The sequence below is a fragment of the Peromyscus eremicus genome, chromosome 7 (assembly GCF_949786415.1).
Source record: "Peromyscus eremicus chromosome 7, PerEre_H2_v1, whole genome shotgun sequence".
NCBI classification, from domain to species: Eukaryota; Metazoa; Chordata; class Mammalia; order Rodentia; family Cricetidae; genus Peromyscus; species Peromyscus eremicus.
The window spans coordinates 87,930,314-87,953,215 of NC_081422.1; the positions used below are offsets into that span (position 1 = coordinate 87,930,314).

The following is a 22,902-nucleotide window of genomic DNA, read 5'->3' on the forward strand; positions in this document are numbered from 1 at the left end:
ATATCGTGATTAAGACTTGCTTTGAATTGTGTCTGCAGTTATGTGAATATAAGGATAATTTTAATAGCTAGCTATGAAAGAGTTCCATACAATTCTATTTTTGAACTTTAAAAAAGACTAGCTCTAATTTTATTATTGTTTTTTCCTTCCCCAAACTTGTTGAGAAATACAGAACAGCTATATCATTTTGTCTAGCACTTGTTTTAGCAGGTTTGCTAATATTGTGGTTTAACAGTGTTTAAATTATTTTATTGCCAGCAGAATTGTAATGATCTCAAAAATAAACAAGGTTTGTAGTTGTTTGTATTACCTAAAGAAATTCAGCAACGTGTGAAACACAGTTAAGGATGATTTTAATACTTGAGCATTACAGATGTCTCAGGTAAGCATGTCGCAGTTTTCTGTGCATAGTCTAGGTCTAAGAATCTACTATACCCATATGTTTCCTCTTCTACTATGAATAAGTCTTTCATGCCAAACAAAGCAGTTTGTACTAATTTGATGCAGGCTAAATTCCAAAGGGAAAAAAGTGAGAATAGAAAAAATAATTATGAGTTAAATAAGAAGAGCAAAATGTCATTAGAGAGGTACTAATGATGGCATTAAACAATAAAGAGTGAAGCAAAGAACAGAGACCTCACTAAAAATAAACAAGTGTATGCAGTCTCCTTCTGTTACTGAACGCACAGACCAGTGGTTCTCAACCTTCCTCATGTTGAGACCTTTTAATATGGTTCCTCATGTTGTGCTGATCCCCAGCCATAAGATTATTTTCACGGCTACTTCATAATTGTAATTTTGCTACTGTTATGAATAGTAATGTAAATATCTGTGTTTTCTGGTGGACTCAGATGACCCCTGTGAAAGGGTCATTGGACCCCAAAGGGGGTCTCAACCCACAGATTGAAAACATTGGTTAAATTATTTTGAGTGGAATTCTTTGCAGGTTGCTAACACTCATTACTTCTCTTTTCTTTGTATCAGCTGCTCAGTCCACCACCCAGCTTCCACAAGCACCATATGGAATATTACCTGGAATTCCAGTTAGTGTCCCATCAGACCCATTCTGCTTGCCCATCAGCATATTAGTAAGTCCAACCCCCATGCTGCCCAACACTGTGTAGAGTCTGACTCAAAACTCCAGATAGAAACCACAGAACCACTCCATCATGCCACCTACCGAGACATCTTGAGAGAGAATAGTGTTTTGTGCCCCTGATCCCCAGGTAAATACCCATAATCTTGGTCTCACACCAGCAACCTTGACATGAGGAAGATACCTCATCCTGAACTCCATCTTCCTGGAGCACGGCTCACTACTACTGTGACTACAGCTGCTATGACCCAAAGATCACCTTCAGAACCCAGTGAGCCCTTTATAAACTTCTAAAGACTGATTAAAGAAATCTTTTAAGGCTACAGAAGGTCTACTCCTAGTCTCAGAAGTTGCCTTCATCTCTGACCAAAGAGAGACCACTTCTAACACCCATTTACATAGCATCAGAGAGTGGCCCCAATATTGACAAGTTGCAGTAATAGCAAAAAGGGATTCGAGAGCAGATATCCACATCAAGGAACTCTATGAGTGACCTAAGTCCAGATACCTGGATCCTACCTAAAAAACATAAATAACATGAGCAACCATGACAATGTGTCTCCTCTAGAAATTAGCACTCCCATTGCAGTGTTGCCCGAGGAAAGCAACTTAGTTAATGTATATGGCAATGAATTCAAAACAGCAATTACAAGTATGCTCACATAACTCAAAGAGGATACAAACAAATGCCTGAAGGAGGACAATGAAAAGACAAGCAAGCAGGTGAATGAAATGAAACTTGAAATGAAAAACTCTGGAAATCAAGCAAATGCTTCAGAGGAGTGCATCATTAACAGACTGGAGGAAATGTCAGATAGGGAAGACAAGGTAGATGAGATGGATCACTCAGGAAAAAAAAATGCTAAATTATTTAATTATTAATGCAAGTCAGGACAGGTAAAAATGACCTCCATCATGGATTTAAAAGCATATTTTCTCTAATATACAAGAATATGTTTTGTGGAAATTCCTAACACCAAGGTGACAAAATTCAGTAATTCTTCAAGCATATTTCTTAGCAGGACTTTCATCCTGCTCTCTGGCCCCCTATACTTTTCTTTCTTTTGTATTTATTTTACTTTACTGTAAAGTCATAAAAAAAAAATCACACTTGCAACCACACTGCATAAACCTTGCGAAGAATCATGGTGGTCTAGTTCTTAGAAGAAAAGTGAGAAGAGATTCGGTGGAAGCTAGGTGTTCTCATCTTACAAACATAAAGGAACTATGTGTGAATCATGTTCTGGCTCTTACTTGCCTTTCTTACCTGGTCTGTCTTTGCATCTGTGAGACTTCAGAAGACAATCAGCATTACACACTTTCCAGGAAGTGAGCCTTTAAAAACTAACATGGAAAAGAGTTCCCTCTGGATACTGGGCACTGTAGCATATGCCTGTAGGCTCAGTACTACAGAGGCTGAACCAGGAATATGCTACAAATTCAAGATAACCTTTTGTAAACAGTGAGATGTCTCAAAAACCTGGGATGTAAATAAATACACAATTCAAAAGTAGGAAGCAATCAATATAGATCCTTGAGATATTGAGGAATAGGAAGAACTTTTGGCCAATACACATGCTATTGTTTGTAAACAAAGTACATAAATTCTTTAATATATTTGACTTTTTTTGGTCAAATTAATTTTTCAATTCAAACAACCCTTATTAAAATCTCCATGGAATTTTGCAGAGATTTGCAAGATTATACTAACACGCTTGTAGAACTGCAAAAACCTTGAAAAGTCAAAGCACTTTTGTAAACACAACACAGAGGACTTACACTATCCCATGTCATAATTTCAGTGAGATGGTTAGAGTGATTAAGAGAAGGAGACAATAGGTAAGTAGAATATATGGAATAAAATAGAGTTCACAAAACCCCAACATGGAAAAGACCACTTGACTTTCAGAAATGTCACAAAACAACTCAAGGGACAAATAAATCATTTTAATAAATGATGCTGGAAATGTCTGTGCAAATGCAAGAAAACACGGGAATCAATCTTAGCTTTGTTTTGACTGGTATATAATTATTAAAGCCTAAAATCATAAAAGGCAAACAAGACTGATAAATTGAAATTAATAAAGCTTTGTTCTAAAGAACACAATAATGGTAAAATTAAGGCAATAATATAATATCTGAGATAAAATTTTTGCTTATACCAGTAAAAGACTTAATTCCCAAAGATATGATAATTCTGTAACAAAAATTAATTAACAAATTGCTAAAATGTAAGACCATGTATTTCAAAAGCTGTGATATGTATCTAATAAGTGTATGAAAATACCCTCTTGTTATTACATCACAATGTAACACATATGCTTAATATGCTGAAAACATTCAAAAAATATTGAATCTTCAAGAGATAGAAGAATCTCCAATTAATGAGAATGCTAAATGGCATATTCATTCTGTATATCTGAGTTCATTTTTTCATGGAACAACCTAGCATACACAATCTAGGAATTCATCATAAAGATATGTTTGTGGAGCTGTATTCATAATATTTCAACACTGGAACTAACTGAAATGTCAAGAGATGAATGGCTAAGACAAAAGTACTATCTTCATTCAATGAGAAGTAGTCAGGAATGAAGGAAATGAATCTCAGATATACTCTAAAAGCAAGAATCAGTTTCTATGATTAATATTACCAGTAGGTAATTACCGCCTAGTGGTTCCATGTGTTCACATATATAATTTTAGAAAAAAATGAAGTTTAATATTTGGTGACAAAATGCTGATTAGTCTTTAGTGAGACTATGACAGAAGGATTAACAAAAGTTCAAGTCTTAAGGGAACTGGATGATAAAAGGTCTTCTATCTGGATTATCACATGAGCTTCAGAGAAAACAGGTGGAGTTTATTTGTAAATTGTATGAATCATACTGACTTAAAAAAATTATTTAGAGTGAACATACAATGAAAAGGGAGAAAATTCTGATATATGACAAATGTACAAACATGAACTGCCAAATGAAGTAATTCAAGAACAAAGGAAAAAATTCCAGAATTTTGTGCATGTGAGGTTCTTAGACTTCTCAACATAATAAAGATAAAAATCATGCCGGGCGGTGGTGGCGCACGCCTTTAATCCCAGCACTTGGAAGGCAGAGCCAGGTGAATCTCTGTGAGTTCAAGGCCAACATGGGCTACAGAGTGAATTCCAGGAAAGGCGCAAAGCTACACAGAGAAATCCTGTCTCGAAAAACAAAAACAAAAACAACACAAAAAGAATGTACTTAAAGCTAACATGAATATTTATGTATATATGTTTCATTTTGAAAAGCTATAGAGGTCAGGAAGTTAGTAATGGGCCATGGGAGCTGTTTCACAGGAGGGGAGATAGAATGCAGTGGTATAAAGATATAAAGGTGAATAATGGAACAGGAAGGGTTTAATGGAGTGGAGAATGGGAGAGCAGGTTAAAGAAGAGAATGCAGGGATGGATAACTAGCACTAAAGCACTTTTGAGAAAGTTATATAGAAACCTACTACTATAGGAGCTTCTTCAAATATATAAACAAAAACATAGAAAAGAGTTTAAATGGAGTTACTCTGTAATGGGATAATAGCACCCTTACTGGATACCACCAGCTAACAAATGAAAAGCCAGTGCCAGGAATGGTTTACCTGTTTTAGAATTGTTGGAAAGTAAGGCTCACAGAGCCCAACAAACATTATGAACATTGTCAATGCTCTTGGTTACCCTCCAGAACAAACCATAAGGCCATATCTGAAGACACCACATACATAAGTATAGGATGCAGAGGAATCAAACTGGTACTGACCTGGAAGCATCATCCCTACTGGCTAGCTTCTAGAGTGCTGTAAGGCGCTATGCATTCTGCTGTTGGGGAAAAGTAATCATCAATCACCCCCAGCTGTGAATGCTGAAAGCTATAATAATGATTGGCCTGGCAACACATACCCACTTGTGCAAGCGTGGCATGCGTGTCACAAGAAGCAGCTACTTTCTGAATGGATTTAAGTGTCACTACAAAAGATTATACCTATATGTACCATCATCACTGGGGCCAAGAACCTGCAGTTAAACAGGTCAGGAGACCTACAGGTGTACCTACTGTATTATTCTGCTAAACGGATATCACATTCAACTGACTCCTGATGACTTTGTTAATTAGAGATACTTGCTTTTATATTTGGCACTTAGCACAGAGATCCAAAACTTGTCACGATATAGAGAAAAATAAACTGCAGAATTTTCAGTCTTAAATGGGACATCTCCATACTGAAACCTCCTCCTCCCAGGGCTCAGAAATCAACGTAAAAGATGAGGCAGAAAGAGTGTAAGAACCAAAGGTGGTAGATGACGACAAGGAAACAATGTTTGGGAACCACAATGGAGAATTTGCACATATAAACTCATAGCAATTGTGACACCATGAGTATGTGACAACATAAGTAAACTTAAGTTAAACATAATCCACATACAGATAGAGGACGTGTATGAAATCCGTCACTAGCTGAAAGAGCTATTGACAACTGACAGCTTCTAGGACAGGGAGGGTCAAGTTTATTTTTTAAGAGCACAGCCTTTGGTAAATTGACTACTCCCAGTTGATGGCCACACACCCAAGAGCATATCAGCAGCATAAGTCATTTTTAATAGTTTTTTTTTTTTAAATGAAGACACAATGTCAGGTGAGTAAAGAGAGAGTAGATCTGAAAGAAGTTGAGAAAAACATTGAATATGATCAAAATATGTTGTACTAAATTATAAATAACCAATAAAATGAAAAAAATGTAGTCAATCCTAAGAAGCAGCATATTTGGGAGTTTAATTTTGTTCTGCTTATGTTGTATTGATTTAGCACAATAAGAAATTGAATAATTATATATAGTATCTGTATAGGAACCACTGCCTTTGAGTGTACATTTCTGAAGGGACACTGTTTTCAACTGTGTATCCAAAAATTAGATTCATTCTCTGTATTTTTACTCATGCTTTTTAACTATACAATTGAAGAGTCCCTACATGCTAATCTTTATTCCATATTTACTGCTCCCCCCTTCTCTCAACCAAACAACCTGGGACACATTTGTTTCTGTGTGCCTTCACCTATGACATCCATAACTTCATAATCTGTGGTGATGTATAGTACTGGTGATATTATAGCAGTCATACCTACAGGGCCCAGACTATAATTACTACATTGTACAATGAAGTGACTGTGAATCCAATAAGAGATAGATCTGGTAGAAGACAATCAATCCCAAATCAGATTATGCTCCAATTGCTTTCCCTTTTGTCAGGATGATCATTTAACCCAGAAAGATAGTGTAGGAGGTATAGTAGGGCAGACAGAGTGGGAAGCTAAAGAAGCCTCAACCAGTTGCTGTCAGTTGTCCCAAACTTATAGTCTTTGTTGAAAGACATTGTTGAAAAATGATGGGAAGATTGAGCGGCTAGACAGAGCATCTCAGGTCACTTGGGAATTACCTTTACAAGCGAGAGATTTCTGGATATGAAACATCATTATAGTAAGCTGCTTTATTATTTACCTCCAAATATACTTTTGACTTTGCAAAATTTGATGAGTACATCCAATCACCAAATGTTCACGGAAGCAAAAAGTCCGGTATTAAAAAGAAGTGGCAGCAAGGTCAACAATGTCAAGATGAGCTGCTTGTTTGGAAGTGCAGCCCTTCCCTTGGTTCTTAAATACTGTGAGCCTGGAGTTGCTAGTGGAAAGGATGAAGTCCCAATATCCACAGTGTGACATGTCTACTACTCTGGAAAGCTGAGTTAGGTTCAAGCTTACTTAAAATCTTCCCATACCACACTCAGATATACAGTCCAAATCTATACAAATTAGTGGAAGAAAAATGAATGTATTACCAATATTTATATTAATAAACACTGAGCAAAGTTGCTTTCTGTCCCAGTTTTACTAACAATGAGAACAATAGAAAATAGCAATCTGTTTGAGTCTTCAAATCTCTCTCTAAGACTGTGGCTCAACTGAGCAGCTTCTTTTGAAAACTTCCGCCATGAGCGTCATTCTAATGCCCTTTCCCTTCTATGCCACACACCTAAAGCCAGCATGGAATATACTTTGCCCTATCCAAACAAGTTTTGCTTGTGCCAAGACCAGCTCAAACATGAAATCCTATTATATCTTCCCTTGATTCCCCTTTATGACACATAGCCAATATTCTATGAGATTGAGGTTTCTTTGCTATCATAGAAATAATGAACTTGTCTGCTAAGTAACACGTTTTTCATGTGGAGTTCATGGAGTTGACAGTGACCATAGGGATGAACATAGGAAAATGTTGGTAAGGTCAAGAACACCCATAAAAATACCTCACATCCTATACAGATGTCTTAATGTGCTCTGCTAAAAATATTTTAACTGTGTTTTAGTTTCCTCGTCTACAAAATCACAATACTCTCTTCCTTGCAATTATCCTGAAAAGATAGCATAAGACATAATTATTGTTTTAAGAATCCTATTCAGTTCTCCAAGAATCATTAAAATGGAGTCTATATTAAAACTGAATTGCTATTATAAAGTAATGCATCTCAATTCAAAATAATTAATGAAGACACTGCACTGTGATAAAATGTGGCTTCAGTGAGTACAGAAAAAGAAACTTAAAGCTATTTTAATTAAACATCAGATATTCAGAACTGAAGGAAATCAGTTTTTCCAAGCTATTTGTATACAAAAAGAACAGAATTCATGAGCTAATTATTCAAAGGTCAAGCATAGAATGAATCAGTTCAGAAATACTAATTAGTGTTTTACCAGTGATTGCATGAGAACATTTATGGATGCAAAATTAAATAATAAAGATTATAAATGGAGAGCGTGGGCAATTTAATAATTTATTCCTCCCACTATAATCAGGATTTCTGACTATCCCTTTTCTCTAGCACAATTCAAACAGTTTTCTTTTTCCTTTATTTTCCTCTCCTCTTTCCTTTGAGATTGGAACTGTTGACATGACTTTTAATTAGTTTATATTAAGACTAAGGTAGAGCTCTTCATAGTTGAAATGAAATGGTATTTTAATTAAACTAGGTCTTTACTTGTTTACCTGTATTTCACTTTCTTCTTTCTCAAAGAAGTACTTTGTTCTACAAAGTCGTGGGCTCTCTGAATACAGTCTCCATGGTTGCCTTGAGTCTTGCTTTAAACGTCAAAATTGCATCTTTTTTTGCCATTTGCAAATATCATCTTAAAATTAAGATATTTATAGATGATAAGGTTAGAACAAGGAGTTTAGGGAACAGCTCACTTGTGTGCTTCAATAAGCTAATGGCAATGGCACACATACAAATATGCCAGAGACAGAAAAAAGTCAACATTAACACGTCCTGCAAAGAATCACATAATCCAGGAGTAGGGGTACTTCTAAAGGGTGAGAATTGTTGGGAGGAAGACAAAACAAGCTGCAAAAAGAGTTTCTGATCTTTCCTCTGAGAAGTACTTGAATTGGAATAAAAATAACTCTACTCATGTTTCCCAGCTTTGGTTCTGTCTCTTTTCTTTTGTTTTTAAAGGACAGCTTGATGCTTAACATGCAGCCAGATTTCATGGATTTTGCATAAATTTTCTCCACAACACACACTTGCACACAAACACATACGCACAGCAGTCATTCATACACATACACATACTCATGGGCATACCCACGCATTCACGTACACACAGACACATGTGCATAATTGTGAGCATATCCACCCACTCATGAAAACACTCAAGCATTCATATAAATACATAGCTATGCACACACAGATATGTGCACACACAAAGTTCATACTTTCTCCTATTAATATTTTATGGGTGCAGAACTTTTGTTATAATCAGTGAACCAGTATCAACATAATTAGTTAACTAACATGCACAGTTCATAGCGAGGTTTGTTCACTTGTACAATTCTTTGTGATTTGACCAATGTCTAGTGTTATGGATCTACCATTATAGTAACATACAGAACATTTTCAGTGCCCTGATAACATTTATGTGCTCCACCTACTCATCTTTTATCATCCTCTAGTTCCTTGTGATGGGAAACCTTTTCACTACCTCTGTATTTTGCTCTCCTTTTGCTTTTCTTGCTGTGCTTGTGATCAAACCCACAGTGTCTTGTATGTCACTCAAGTGCTCTACCACAGATTCACCTCCCAAGCTCATTCACATTTGCCAGTACATGTAGCTAGAGTTTTCCTGCCTGGCCCACGGTCAGGGCAAATCTCTCTCACCTGCCAGTCCCACAGCCTCTCAGACCCGACCAAGTAAACACAGAGACTTATATTGGTTACAAACTGTATGGCCATGGCAGGCTTCTTGCTAACTGTTCTTACAGCTTAAATTAATCCATTTCTATAAATCTATACCTTGCCACATGGCTCTTGGCTTACCGGCATCTTCACATGCTGTTTGTCATCATGGCGGCTGGCAGTGTCTCTCTGCCTCAGCCTTCCATTTCCCAGCTTTATTCTCCTCCTTGTTCTGCCTATACTTCCTGCCTAGTCAACAGCCAATCAGTGTTTTATTGACCAATCAGCAACACATTTGCCATACAGAAGATCCCACAGCAAGTACATGCACTTTTTAGCTGGCTTCTGGGTTTAGTGGTATCATTTTAAGACATTTCTCTTTTTTTTTCTTGAAAATCCATTTCTTGACATTTCCAAATAACATTCTTTTGGTAGGCATGCTGTAGTGTCATTTTGCTTCTTATTGGTGGGCATCTTAGTTACTTTCAGTTAAGGCAATAATAAATAAAGTTGCTGCCTAGGCTGGTTTCAAGAATTCACCTATCTCAGCCTTGTGACTGACTCAAGGTGTGTAACCCCAGGCCAGGCCCTGGTAAATGTTTAAAAGGTGTTTACTTAGAGTTTGTTACTTGGCTCATTATTTCCATAACAATCATTAACGTGCAAGTTTCTATTCCAATAATGCATAGTTTGTCATTTTGTTATTTCATGCATTACATGCTTGTGTTCCATCTGACACTAATCACCCTACATCAGGTCACTTAGGTTTTCTGTGGCATTCTGTAAAAGTTTAGAAGCCTTGAGTTTAGGCTTATAATCTAGTCAGAGATGTCCCATATTAATGTCAAAGTATTCATTCAATCACTGGTCAAAGATAATACCCTCATGCTATTGTGTTGTGTGTTGTCCTTTGTCACCAGTGTGGTGAACATAATTGTGAGGTTTGCTTCTGTGCTGTATTGTACACATTTTTCTGTGCTGTATTGTATGCATTGTTCTGTGCTATATTGTATGCATTGTTCTGTGCTGTATTGTATGCATTGTTCTGTGCTGTGTTGTATGCATTGTTCTGTGCTGTATTGTACACATTGTTCTGTGCTGTATTGTACACATTGTTCTGTGCTGTATTGTATGCATTGTTCTGTGCTGTATTGTATGCATTGTTCTGTGCTGTCATGGACCCTTATGGGGTTCTCATTTCTATGCTATTACAAGAAATGCTAGGGTCATGCAGTCACTCTTCCAATAGTCATTTCCCTGTATAATACTGGTTTTTGTTTTCTTTTGATTTTTAGCATTTGTGTTTTTACATGAAAACAGTAGAAGCAGTTTGTCAGCATCTACAAAATATGAGATTTTAGTTGAAATTATATGGAATCTGTACATTTAAGAATTAAAACCAATGTTGTATTACCAAATGAAGTCAAGCCTACTATTCTGACTCTGGATTTAAAACATTTTTCCCTTTACCAATCGTTTTTCTCATTTGAGTATTTATCTTAACTGTTAGGTCACATGTTGGTCGTTTCTGGGTTCCCAGATCTGTATTTTAGGGTCTGTCATAAATTTTGAGGAATGTGAGTTATTATTGCATTAAATATTTCTCCAGCTCCCTTCACTTTTCTGCTCCTTCTGGCATTCCAGTTATGTGCATGTCACATCATCTGTTACTGTCACAAGATTGTGGGTTTTCTGAGCTTTCTCATTATTTGTGTGTATTTCTTTTTTTTCTCCATATTTTGTATTTTAGTTTGAGAAGTTGCTGTCCAACACCTTCACAGTTACACCAAAGTACTAATGGATCATAAGGATTATTTTTCTTTTTTGAAATTTGTAGTGGGTAGCCATTCCAACCTTGATCTGGAAGTTCCAACCCCCATTGAGGCTTCGGTAACTGTCACACCTACAAGGCAGGGCCAAGAGAGGACCCTGAAGACCCAAGATCCAGATGCTCCAGCTCTCTTGGTGCCTGGACCCTGGATTCTGGAGGTAGACTGAGCAGAGTTCTCCAGAAAACACTGCCAGACTGCAACACACCTTTCCCAGACCCTGCAACCCACCTATCCCTTCACTTGTAAGTTATGCCACTAAATAAACCTGCCTTTTAACTACATGGAGTGGCCTTAATAATTTCACCAATAGAAATTGTTTTTAGATTTATTTATTTATTGTATATGAGTAGTTATTGTTGTTGTTGTTTTGTCTGCTTGTAAATATGTTCATCGTGTTTGTCTCTAGTGCTGGAGGACGTTACAAGTGGGGACTGAATATCAGAAACTGGAGTTGCAAGTAGTTGAGAGCCACCATCTGGCTGCTGGGAACCAACCTGTGTCCTCTGCAAGAGCAGTAAGTTCTGTTAATTACTTGGCCATCTTTCCAGCCCCCCCCCCCCATGGCATTAATTTCTTCTAGACTCCTTTAAACTCTAAATCTCCATTATTCCCCTCTATTCTCTTATGATGGCTACTTTGTTGTTGCTTGTATTGAGAGTCTGACTATGTAGGCTAGGCTGGCATGAAATTCATGATGGTCCTCCTGCCTCAGCCTCCCAACTCTTGGTAATGCAGATATGTGCCACCACATTTAGCATATCTGCTTTTTATAAGTTAGGTCCTTTAGTATATTAAATATGTTTACTTGGCTGAAAAGCCTGGGTTGTATTGTCCTAATCTAGTTCCAGGGTCTGCTCTGTCACTTGCCACTGTGATTTAGCTCATAGTTAGTGGCACTGTAGTTCTTGTTGAAAGAGATGTGTCATATATGGGGTGGCCAGAATACAGTATGTTAGACTACCACTGTTAGGATTGCTGTTGACCTGCCTAGGAGTTGGAACTTTTCCCCATACATTGCTGTGTAGTTGATTATCTCTCCTGCAGTCTAAGGGTCTCCCTCAGAATTCCTTTCTAAGTAGAGTCAGTGTCCTTCTCCATAGTTACTACACCAGATGTGGTAATACAGACCCAGGTGTAAAGAAGGGAGGTATTCTATAATCTTATGACTCAATTTCAGGATTTTTACTGGGCTTGACTCTCTTTAACAATTCAAAATTACGTTTTAATCACTTTTTCTGTCTTTATATGACTAGAAAGGTTTGAAAAGACTTGGTTTTGCCAAGTGTCCCTTTGCACAGTGTTAAGATGTCCATTAATGAGCTGTCACTTCTGAAGTTTACTATGAAGAACAGGTGGGAATACTTCATTGTAGTCCCTGTTCCAGTTAGAAGCGTGATGAAAGTATTACTGATTTTTATGGTGAGAACGCAGAGGTTTTTCTTGAGGCACAACCCATGAAAGTGTAGGACTCTAACCCAACACTGAGATTTTAAGTCTCTTAACACTCCACACTCAGACTCCCGAAATGTTCAACAGTTGCCAGCTGTGTACAAACCCATACTGACACCAGCTGCTCTTGGCTATGACTCTGTATTTTTTCCTCTACAGACTTGTAGATTTGGGATTGATCTGTGACCTGTTTTCTAGTGAACCTAATAAAAGTCTTATTTCCCATTTATCTAGGTGATTTTCTTGTGAGGATAGGCATGCTGACAAGCTGTTTGTGTCTCAGAGAACTTTCCACTGTGCTTATGATCTTTTGAGCTAATGTTTTAATATGGAATTTAATTTAATAGAATTAACAAGGGAAGACAATGAAGGAAAGTTATAATTCTTCACCCATTATTGTTTCTGTCAGACTACCTCAGCTCACCCCATATATCAAGTGCTCAGATATTTCAAAGAAAAAACTTCATATTTTCAGCAATATAAAGGCATTAGAATTTCCAGTCATTCTTTAGGAGCTACTCCGGTGGTCACTATTAATCTTTCTGTGGTTAAATTTTGAGTTTTATGGTTTTTTTCTATCTCAATTTAAAAAAATTTTTACAATACATTTTGGTCATGTTTTTCCCTCCCCAAACCCTCACAGATCCTTCCCACTTCCATATCCACTCAACTTTATGTTATCTCTCTATGTATATTTAAATTATAGAAATTAACAACTGGTCAAAATGTAGAGAACAACTGAATATGGGGTGCCCAGGCCCAAAGGGCACATCCACAATCACCTATTCCTAAGGCTCAGGGGCCTTCATAGATGTAGAAGAAAAAATTGTAAGATCCAGAGGACTGGGTTATTTACTTTAAGACAGTGTAGTGTCTTCTATAGATGACAAGGAAGCTGCATCTATATAACCTCAAAAATTTGCTCACCTGATAAAGAAGACCTGTGTAGCCCCATTTAAGAAGCCAACATATATGGGGAAAAAAATCTCACAGTGCTCTACCTTTAGGTTAAAAGCTGTAGGCACTTAATGGCTCCTGAGAGAGGGAGAATCAGTCTGCTATGTTATCCAATCCTAAGTGGTCAGTCCTAAATACATACACACATAATCAACACTAAATGTATTCAGTGGATTATACATTTATATATACATATGTGAGGGTAGCAGGGAATACCTGGAGTGGGGAGAGAAAAAGGTAGGCATGACATATCATAAATGATTTATATGAAATTCTCAAAAAATAAGAAAGAAAACAATGACTGTTGTGCCTTAAGTAAAATAATTTTAAAGATGAGTAATAAAGGGAAAGACCCCCTTCCTTTTGCCAGCTGATGACACACCCAGTTACCCTTAAGACACATACAACTAACTGTAGACAATACATTAGGAGAATTTTCCAACTGGTTATACAATGACATTGAATGATAAATTCAAGATGACAGAGAGACTTGCATGCAGAGTTGTAAATTAGTGTAGACTAAGACACACCTTAGTAATTCATAGCTATGGTGACACGTATCAGCAACAGAGAAGCATCTAGAGGAAGAATCTGTAGATTTGTTAAATGACTGTTTTTCTCAGTGTAAATGAAAAAGAAAGACAGGCATGGAGAGACAGCATAATGGAGAGGCAAGAAGCCAAAAACACCAGATGAAGCATGGCAACAAACAATGTCTCTACACTACAGATTGATTGACGTCTAAACCCAAATATTTTCATAGTAACTTACACAGGCACAGAAAGAGGAATCTGTGGATTCTTTGAACTGAAAATTCTTGTCCCAAACTATCTCATATAAGGGATCTATTTCGGAGATTTAATAAGTTCGGAGTGTTCAGATATCTAGACAATTAATATAGATGGTGTTACGGTTTCTTTCCTGTTGCTGTGATCAATTGACCAAGGAAGGAGTCTAAGAAGAAAGGGACTGTTTTGACTCACAGTTTCAAGTTCTACTCTGTTGTGCTGGGAAAAGCAAGGCATCAGGAGCTTGAAACAGCTTATCACATAAAACTCACAGTTAGAAGAAATGAGCAATGAATTTATGTAGTCTAGCACTCCACTTGCTTTCTCCTTGTGCTGTCCAGAATAGCCTGCCTATGGACCCATACCACTCACAGTGGGCAGGTCTTACTGAAGTTAAGATAATTTCACATAGACTTGCCCAAAGGTCTTTTTTCCCAAGTGACTAAAGGTTCTCTAAAGTTGACAATTACCTATGGCCATCACATATGGAAAATCTATAACTAAGTATTAGGAAAAAGTAAATATTTGGAGCAAGCAATTTGCAGCAGGGCTGATCAGCATTCTTTCATGAAAGTTAGTTATACATAAAACATATTTGGTAATTGGATATGTGTGTCCAAAATGCCCATGGGATAAAAGTTTGCCCTCAGTCTTCGAAATTATTAGGCAATGATATATCCTGGATGAGTTGGCATTTGCTAATGGAGATTGTGGGACTCCAATCTCTTCCATGCTTCTCCTGGCACTATGAGGCATTTGCTTCACACATCAGGAATCTTTGCCATATATAATGGACTCACCACCACATCAAAATCAATGGAGACACCTAACTGTGTCCTGAAACCCACACAATCAGAAACCAAAATAAATCAGTTACTTTAGGTATTTTTTTTTACAATAATAGAAAACTAACCAATGTTACAAAGATGAGTATCTTTTCTATAATGTGGGTTATTACACTTCATTTATACATGAAAACAATCCTAAAATGACCATAAATTATGTTAGCTCTATACACATAAAAGTATTCTAAAGTTGAAATTACCTTGAGGCGATATATGAATATAATTAATTCATGGTTGGTAAGTTTTAAAACCAGCCTAGGTGATAAGAAACAGAGGAATGGATAACAGAAATAAAGAATGTATATACAATGGACTGTTTTAAGTCATAAAGAATGAAGTTACGTTATTTACAGAAAAATGAGTGCTGTCGAAGACAGTCATATTAAGATAGTTAAGACAGTTTCAAAAATACAAATATGTTTGGCCTCATTGTACAAAATACATAATTCATAAACAAAATCACATAAATATATAAATATATATATATATATTTATATATATATATATATATCATGAAAGTAGAAGGGAAACTGTTTGGGGGACAAAAGTGACAGAAAGGAGGTAAAAGAACAAGAAAAGAGAAGACAGAGGATGTACAGAGAGAATCTACTTTATGTACAGTATACATGTATGAGAAAATTTAAGAAGAAATCAGTTATGAAATGTAGGAAAGTAAAACAAAAAGTCCACAGGCCATTTTTTAAATCTGAGCCGAGAAAACAAAGAGGCTGTACATCATTTATTGGCTTCAAAATAAAATTATTAAATCCAGTGTCCCAATTTTGTTGACAAGATGCAGCTACTGACTAGGAAAAACTAATGTAATTTGCTTGAAGGGAGACTTCTTTTCTCCGATAATTAAAATTAATCTGCTCTAAAAAATCATTTGTTCCATAGAGGATACCATATTTTAAGCAATGTATCTTGCTTCTACTTCAGGCTGATGATGTATTATATCAATACATCATTAAAGAGACAGCCTTCAGATATGATGTATTAGAATAACACATTATTGGAGAGATAGTCTGGATGCGCGACTCATTAGACATCAAACTCATCTCAGGAGATTTGTTGTTATGTTTTAAGTAAGAAAGATCACATGCTAGCACATCTGACTATCAGTTAGTTATTTGAAATAGCTAAATATTAACACAGAAATATTTACAAATATGTGGTAAATAAAATCAGTCTTTGGGACTGATGAGATAGCTCAGTGTTTAAGCATGTGCCTTGCAAGTACAAGTAAGGTGTTGGCATCAACAGTCTCCCAGACACACCAGGGGGTCTGAAGGCCTTTCTATAATCCTAGTGCTCAGAGGATGGAGAAAGGATCCCCACGATGAGCTGGCTACGTAGACTGGTCAAATCAGTGAGCTTTGAGTTTAAGTGAGAGAGCCTGCCTGGATAAGTACAGTGAAGAATGACAGATGTAGACATCCATTGTCAACCTCTCACTCCCCTATACACATGCATGCATACTCATGCACACATACCTCTACACACATGTTCACCAACACATGCAAACATATATACAGGTACTCGTTCAACACACACACACACACACACACACACACACAAACATCTTTGATTTAAGTCCAAGACTACAGAGGATCTTTCTTAAAAAAGTGATGGATGAAGGCAATGAAATTAACTGAAATAACTTAAATGTCTACGGCATTTAATTTACTACCTGTCATTTCATTCTACGGTTTAAGTGAGAAAAACACGGTTTCTAATTTCAAGGGCTGGAGAGATGGCTCAGCTGATCTTTCAGGGGACATAAATCTGATTCCTGGCACCTACATGGTGGCACACAGCAGTCTGTAATTTCAGTTCTAGGGACTCCAAAGACTTCTTCTGTCCTCCATGAACACCAGGCATGCTAGTGGTGTGCAGGCACACCTGGGAGCAAAACACCCATACATACATAATAAATTACATTTTATGTAATGCAAATATTATATTTATAAATAATCATTCATAAATAATTTTAGAAATAATTAAATTAAAATAATGTTTCAAATCTCTAAATCTCAATTTATAAACACAGAATGTAAAAATACTATGATTTAATAGATGTGTCTATTACTATGTGCCAAAAGAGTACATTGTAGAAATAGCCAAGAGTTTTGTATTGGATTAGCCTGGCCTTTATATAGTTACAAAGGCAAGAATTGGAGAAAGGTTCTGGAAATATATATCACAGACAACATTGAGGTAAACTTTATAACACAAATTAACCAACCCTCATAAAACCAAGTCAAGTGAAAAATTAATAGTCAAATTATTTTTAAAACTTTTACTATGCCCGCAATTGTCTATTTTTGCCTCCCTTTTGTTTATAGCTCTCATTTTCCTGTCCACTGGCCATCAGGGTCTTTTATGGACTGCTAAATTGCTTATTGTTTGCTTATGAAATACAAAGAAAGCCTGAGAATAGCATCCTCTTTGTTCTCCTTTCTACCCCTTTACTCTCTCACTCACACACTCCTGCAGGAATAAATTCGCTCACTCTCAGTCTCAACTGAGAAATCAAATTGTTATTTCCCAGCAACCCATCTTATCGGAGAATGACAAATATTCTTCAGAAGAATTCAACTTCCTTTGATTTAATTTTTCCATTTCACATGTTACCAGTTTGTGTAGAAATTATTCTTTTTCTTATTCTGAGGAATATCTCAAATCAGTTCATGTTACATGTATGGCACAGGGGGTCTTGGTTGGCAGCTGAGGGTATTTGGGCAACTCTCTGGCTATGAGAACTCTAGGCTGCTCCATGAGTTCTTCTGAGGAGATTATTGAAAGATACTGGTACTTGGGGAGGGGAGCTGGGTCCTGGATGGAGGAACTAGGTCAGTAGGCTCTCCTCTTTTCAGAAGATAAGATGTCATGGTCCTGTCTGGTCACTCTACTTCCTGTTTGTCACAAGCTGAGTTGCTCTGCTCCACCCTCCCCCCTTTGCCTCACTGAGGCCCAGAGTTGTACAGGCAATAGACAGACCTGTACTATTTCTGTTTCAGAGAAAACTCTGAAACTACAAGACGAAGGGATTTTTTTTTCTGTACTCTTAAATTGTTTTTCTAATGTGTTTTGTCTTTTAATGAAAAACTCATTAACCTACCAAAATGTACATTAATTGAAAATCAGATTCTAATAATTATTCTTTGAAATAAATGTGGAAGCTATTTCCTATAATGTTCCATATAGAAAAATATATTATAATATGGAAATGAGAAGGAAAACAATCTTGATGTTATTACTATTGTGTGATGCTCACAAAGCATCATAAGAACCATCATATGCACACTGAACCTCAAAAATGACCTGTCATACCTTCAGCATTTATGTAAGAAAACCACTTAATTGGAAATTCTGAAACCACTGTAAAATTATAATTCAATACAGTTAGTATCATCCTAAAATACATGTTTCTAAGCATGTCATTTAATTCTAGTTGGTATGGGAAAACCAGTGGGCTTTTATTATGTCTTACGAAACAGATTCCCTGAGGGATGTGGGCAGTTTTCTGTGCACTGTGGGTGCTTTTTCTGGGCTCCCAATACAGACTTCAGTTATTGAATCCGGGTTCAGATTTTTCAGGCTTTCTTTTTTGAAAGTAGTGCTTGGTGTGAACTCCTGGTGAGATCTGTGGCTTTACAAGTTTGCTTCCAAGTTCTTGTGACACACTCATCTTTCTCTAGGTAACAGCTGACACTAAACCCAGAGTCTGCCCCCAGCACAACCTTCTTTCCTGGGTTATAACAGTAATTCAGCAAATTGCAACTGAATGAACCAAGCAAATGTCCATTCCTACAAGACATGCACCAATGCCACTAAATTAATAATCACGTCTTTAAGTGTAAAGAGGCTGGTAAGTGACTTGTCCAGGAGGAAACCTGCTCCCCAAATAGCTGGCCTCCCAAATGTGCATTTACTAAGGAACGACAGAAGTAATTTTTAATCTGCTGTGCTGTTCTTGCACAATTACTTGTTGATATTTGTGTTTGTTGCTTTTGGCATTACTCTGACCAAATACCTGATGAGAAGCAGCCTAAAGAAATAAGATCTTGAGCCGGGTGGTGGTGGCGCACACCTTTAATCCCAGCCCTCGGGAGGCAGAGGCAGGCGGATCTCTGTGAGTTCCATGCCAGCCTGGGCTACCAAGTGAGTTCCAGGAAAGGTGCAAAGCTACACAGTGAAACCCTGTCTCGAAAAACCAAAAGAAAAAAAAAAGAAATAAGAAATAAGAGCTTATTTCCCCTTACCTTACAGTTTAACTGTGAAGCAGTCAATTATGGCAGAAAATGTATGGTATGGTAGTAGGCTCATGAGGTGGCTGGTACCATTGCATCAGCCTTCAGGAAGCAAAAAACAAGAGGTGGAACCAAGAGATCACACTTTAAATCCAGTGACTCATTTCATCTAGCAAGGATCTACTCCTAAAAAAGTTTCTTTCCAAAGGATTCTAACACCTGAAAAACAGTGCTTAAACGTTTGAACTTATGGAATATATTTTACATTTAAACCACAATAGCAAGTGAAAATTATTTAGCTAATTCATTCAATTACAAACTGGTCCTTTTGAAAAAAAAAAAAAAAAAAAAAAGACTGGGCCCCACTCTAATGACTCTAATGAGCTGACTGGTCTGGAACTGTGTAGACCAGGCTTGTCTTGAACTCACAGAAATCTGGCTGCCTCTGTTGCCTTTGTATTGGATTGAAGTTATGAGACAAACTGCTTCATTCAAAGTTAAATTTTATATAGTGTTTATATACATGAAGACAAAATGACAATTAAGAAAGATGATTTATTCTTTGCTTTACATTTAGTATCCACTTATGAGTGAGTACATACCATGTTTGTCTTTTTGAGTCTGAGTTACCTCACTCAGGATGATTTTTTTCTAGTTCCATCCATTTGCCTGCAAACCTCATGATGTCATTGTTTTTCTCTGCTGAGTAGTACTCCATTGTGTATATGTACCACATTTTATTTGTCCGTTCTTCAGTTGAAGGGCATCTAGGTTGTTTCCAGGTTCTGGATATTGCAAATAATGCTGTTATGAACATAGTTGAGCATGTGTCCTTGTGTTATGATTGAGCATTCCTTGGATATATGCCCAAGAGTGGTATAGCTGGGTCTTGAGGGAGATTGATTCCCAATTTTCTAAGAAAGCACCATATTGATTTCCAAAGTGATTGTACAAGTTTACATTCCCATCAACAGTGCAGGAGTGTTCCCACTGCTTCACATCCTCTCCAGCATAAGCTATCTTCAGTGTTTTTGATCTTAGCCATTCTGACAGGTATAAGGTGGTATCTCAGAGTCATTTTGATTTGCATTTCCCTGATGATTAGGGATGTTGAGCTATTCTTTTTTCAGCCATTTGAGTTTCCTCTGTTGAGCTTCTCTGTTTAGCCCACTTTTTAATTGGACTGTTGGTTATTTTGATGTCTAGTTTCTTGAGTTCTTTATATATTCTGGATATCACCCCTCTGTCAGATGTGGGGTTGGTGAAGATCTTTTCCCATTCTGTAGGCTGTTGTTTTGTCTTGTTGACTATGTCCTTTGCCCTATAAAAGCTTCTCAGTTTTAAAAGGTCCCATTTATTAATTGTTTCTCTCAGTGTCTGTGCTACTGGTGTTATATTTAGGACCAGATTACAACTCACAACTCCAGGGAGGCTACCTAGTAAAGAGGACCCTAAGAAAGACACATGGATCACCCAACGACAGAGAATTGGATGAGATCTACATGAGCAAACTGGACGTGAGGGGGGTGGTAATGGAGGGCAAGAGTTGGGAGAAAGAGAGCTTAGGGGAGCAGGAGGTCCCACCTGGATCAGGAACAGAGTGGAAGAACAAGGAAAGAGATACCATGATAAATGAAGACCCCATGGGAATAGGAAGAAGCAGAGTGCTAGAGAGGTCCCCAGAAATCCACAAAGATACTTCCACAATAGACTACTGGCAATGGTCAAGAGAAAGCCTGAGCTGACCTACTCTGGTGATCAGATGGCCAAACACCCTAACTGTAGCTAGAGTTTTCCTGCCTGGCCCAAGGTCAGGACCAACCTCTCTCACCCACCAGTCCCATAGCCATTTAGACCCAACCAAGTAAACACAGAGACTTATATTGTTTACAAACTGTATGGCCATGGCAGGCTTCTTGCTAACTGTTCTTATAGCTTAAATTAATCCATTTCTATAAATCTATACCTTGCCACATGGCTTGTGGCTTACTAGCATGTTCACATGCTGTTTGTCATGGTGGCAGCTGGCAGTATCTCCCTCTCAGCCTTCCACTTCCCAGCTTTATTCTCCTCCTTGTCCCGACTATACTTCCTGCCTGGCCACTGGCCAATCAGTGATTTATTTATTGAACAATCAGCAACACACTTGACATACAGACCATCCCACAGCACTTCCCCCCCCTTTTTTTTTTCAAAAAGGAAGGTTTTAACCTTAACAAAGTAAAATTACATATAATTTGGGAATTTGGGCGTAGCTTCTCTTACTACTTCCTGTTGGAGGGGGGCGCTGTATCTTATGGGGACACAAAGAAAATTTTAGGATTATGGAATAGTCCATGAAGCTGTATTGTCTGAGCCAGTTGCCTTCAAACCATTTTGGATGTTGGATCATCTGGGCCATGGCGTCATCAGAGACCTTTTAGGGGGTCTTGGCTGGTCAAACTTGATGTATCTTAATCTGGAACAAATCCATAGCCTCTGGCTTTCTGTGGGAACAAAAGAGACTCTTTTCCAAAGCAACATATCCTTATATCCAAATTTTGAAGTCAAGGTATCTTTAAAATATATATATTGGTTTAACTCAACAGCTTTTACAATCAAATGTTTTTTTGCAGTTAAAAATCCCAAAGACAACATAATCTAGATTCCCTGTGTAATATTTATATTTATGTGGCTTATTTTTTATATTAATTTTACTGTCTCTTTAAAGACTTTATTTTTTAAAACTATGTATTTGTTTCTATAACTGTATATATCACCTTTTTTGTCTCTTTCAAGCCTACGTATATTTTACACACATTGTAAACTATTACATCTGAATCTGTCTTATTGTGAATCTATTGCTTTAAACTGCAGCAGCTGTGGCTGCTGGCTCCGCCCACCTCAGCTTCCCAACATAGCAGTGGTAGTTTACCACCAGCTCTGGGAGCTATCGTGGGTCTATGCTTTTATCCAAGCAGCGTGTAGCCCAAAAACCTCTTTTTTTTTTTTTTGTACTAGCAAAGTCTAAATCCACCATGCAGCTTAATGTGCCACTTGTAGAGGCCTCATTCCCGCCATATGGCGGCAGGTGGAGCACACATGCTAGGAACCTGCCAGTAACTCAAACCGGCAGCTGCCGCTCATTTGAGAGAGACAATTAGGAAGCTGTTTTTAGCTCCGTTTTAGAATCTTTTTTCAGGTTTTAGATGGAAACTCTTGCCCCACGTTGGGCGCCATTTGTAGCTAGAGTTTTCCTGCCTGGCCCAAGGTCAGGACCAACCTCTCTCACCCGCCAGTCCCAGAGCCACTCAGACCCAACCAAGTAAACACAGAGACTTATATTGCTTACAAACTGTACAGCCGTGGCAGGCTTCTTGCTAACTGTTCTTATAGCTTAAATTAATCCATTTCTATAAATCTATACCTTGCCACGTGGCTCATAGCTT

General features: G+C 37.4%; 1 long non-coding RNA gene across 1 annotated transcript in view; it reads left to right on the forward strand.

Annotated features, from left to right (window-relative positions):
- The window catches only part of LOC131914446 (uncharacterized), a 32,651-nt gene extending 21,188 nt beyond the window's left edge, over positions 1-11,463 (forward strand). The window contains exon 2 of the long non-coding RNA XR_009380136.1: positions 11,188-11,463. This is a non-coding gene — a long non-coding RNA (uncharacterized LOC131914446). The remainder of the gene's footprint in view (positions 1-11,187) is intronic.
- Positions 11,464-22,902: the final 11,439 nt, after the last annotated feature.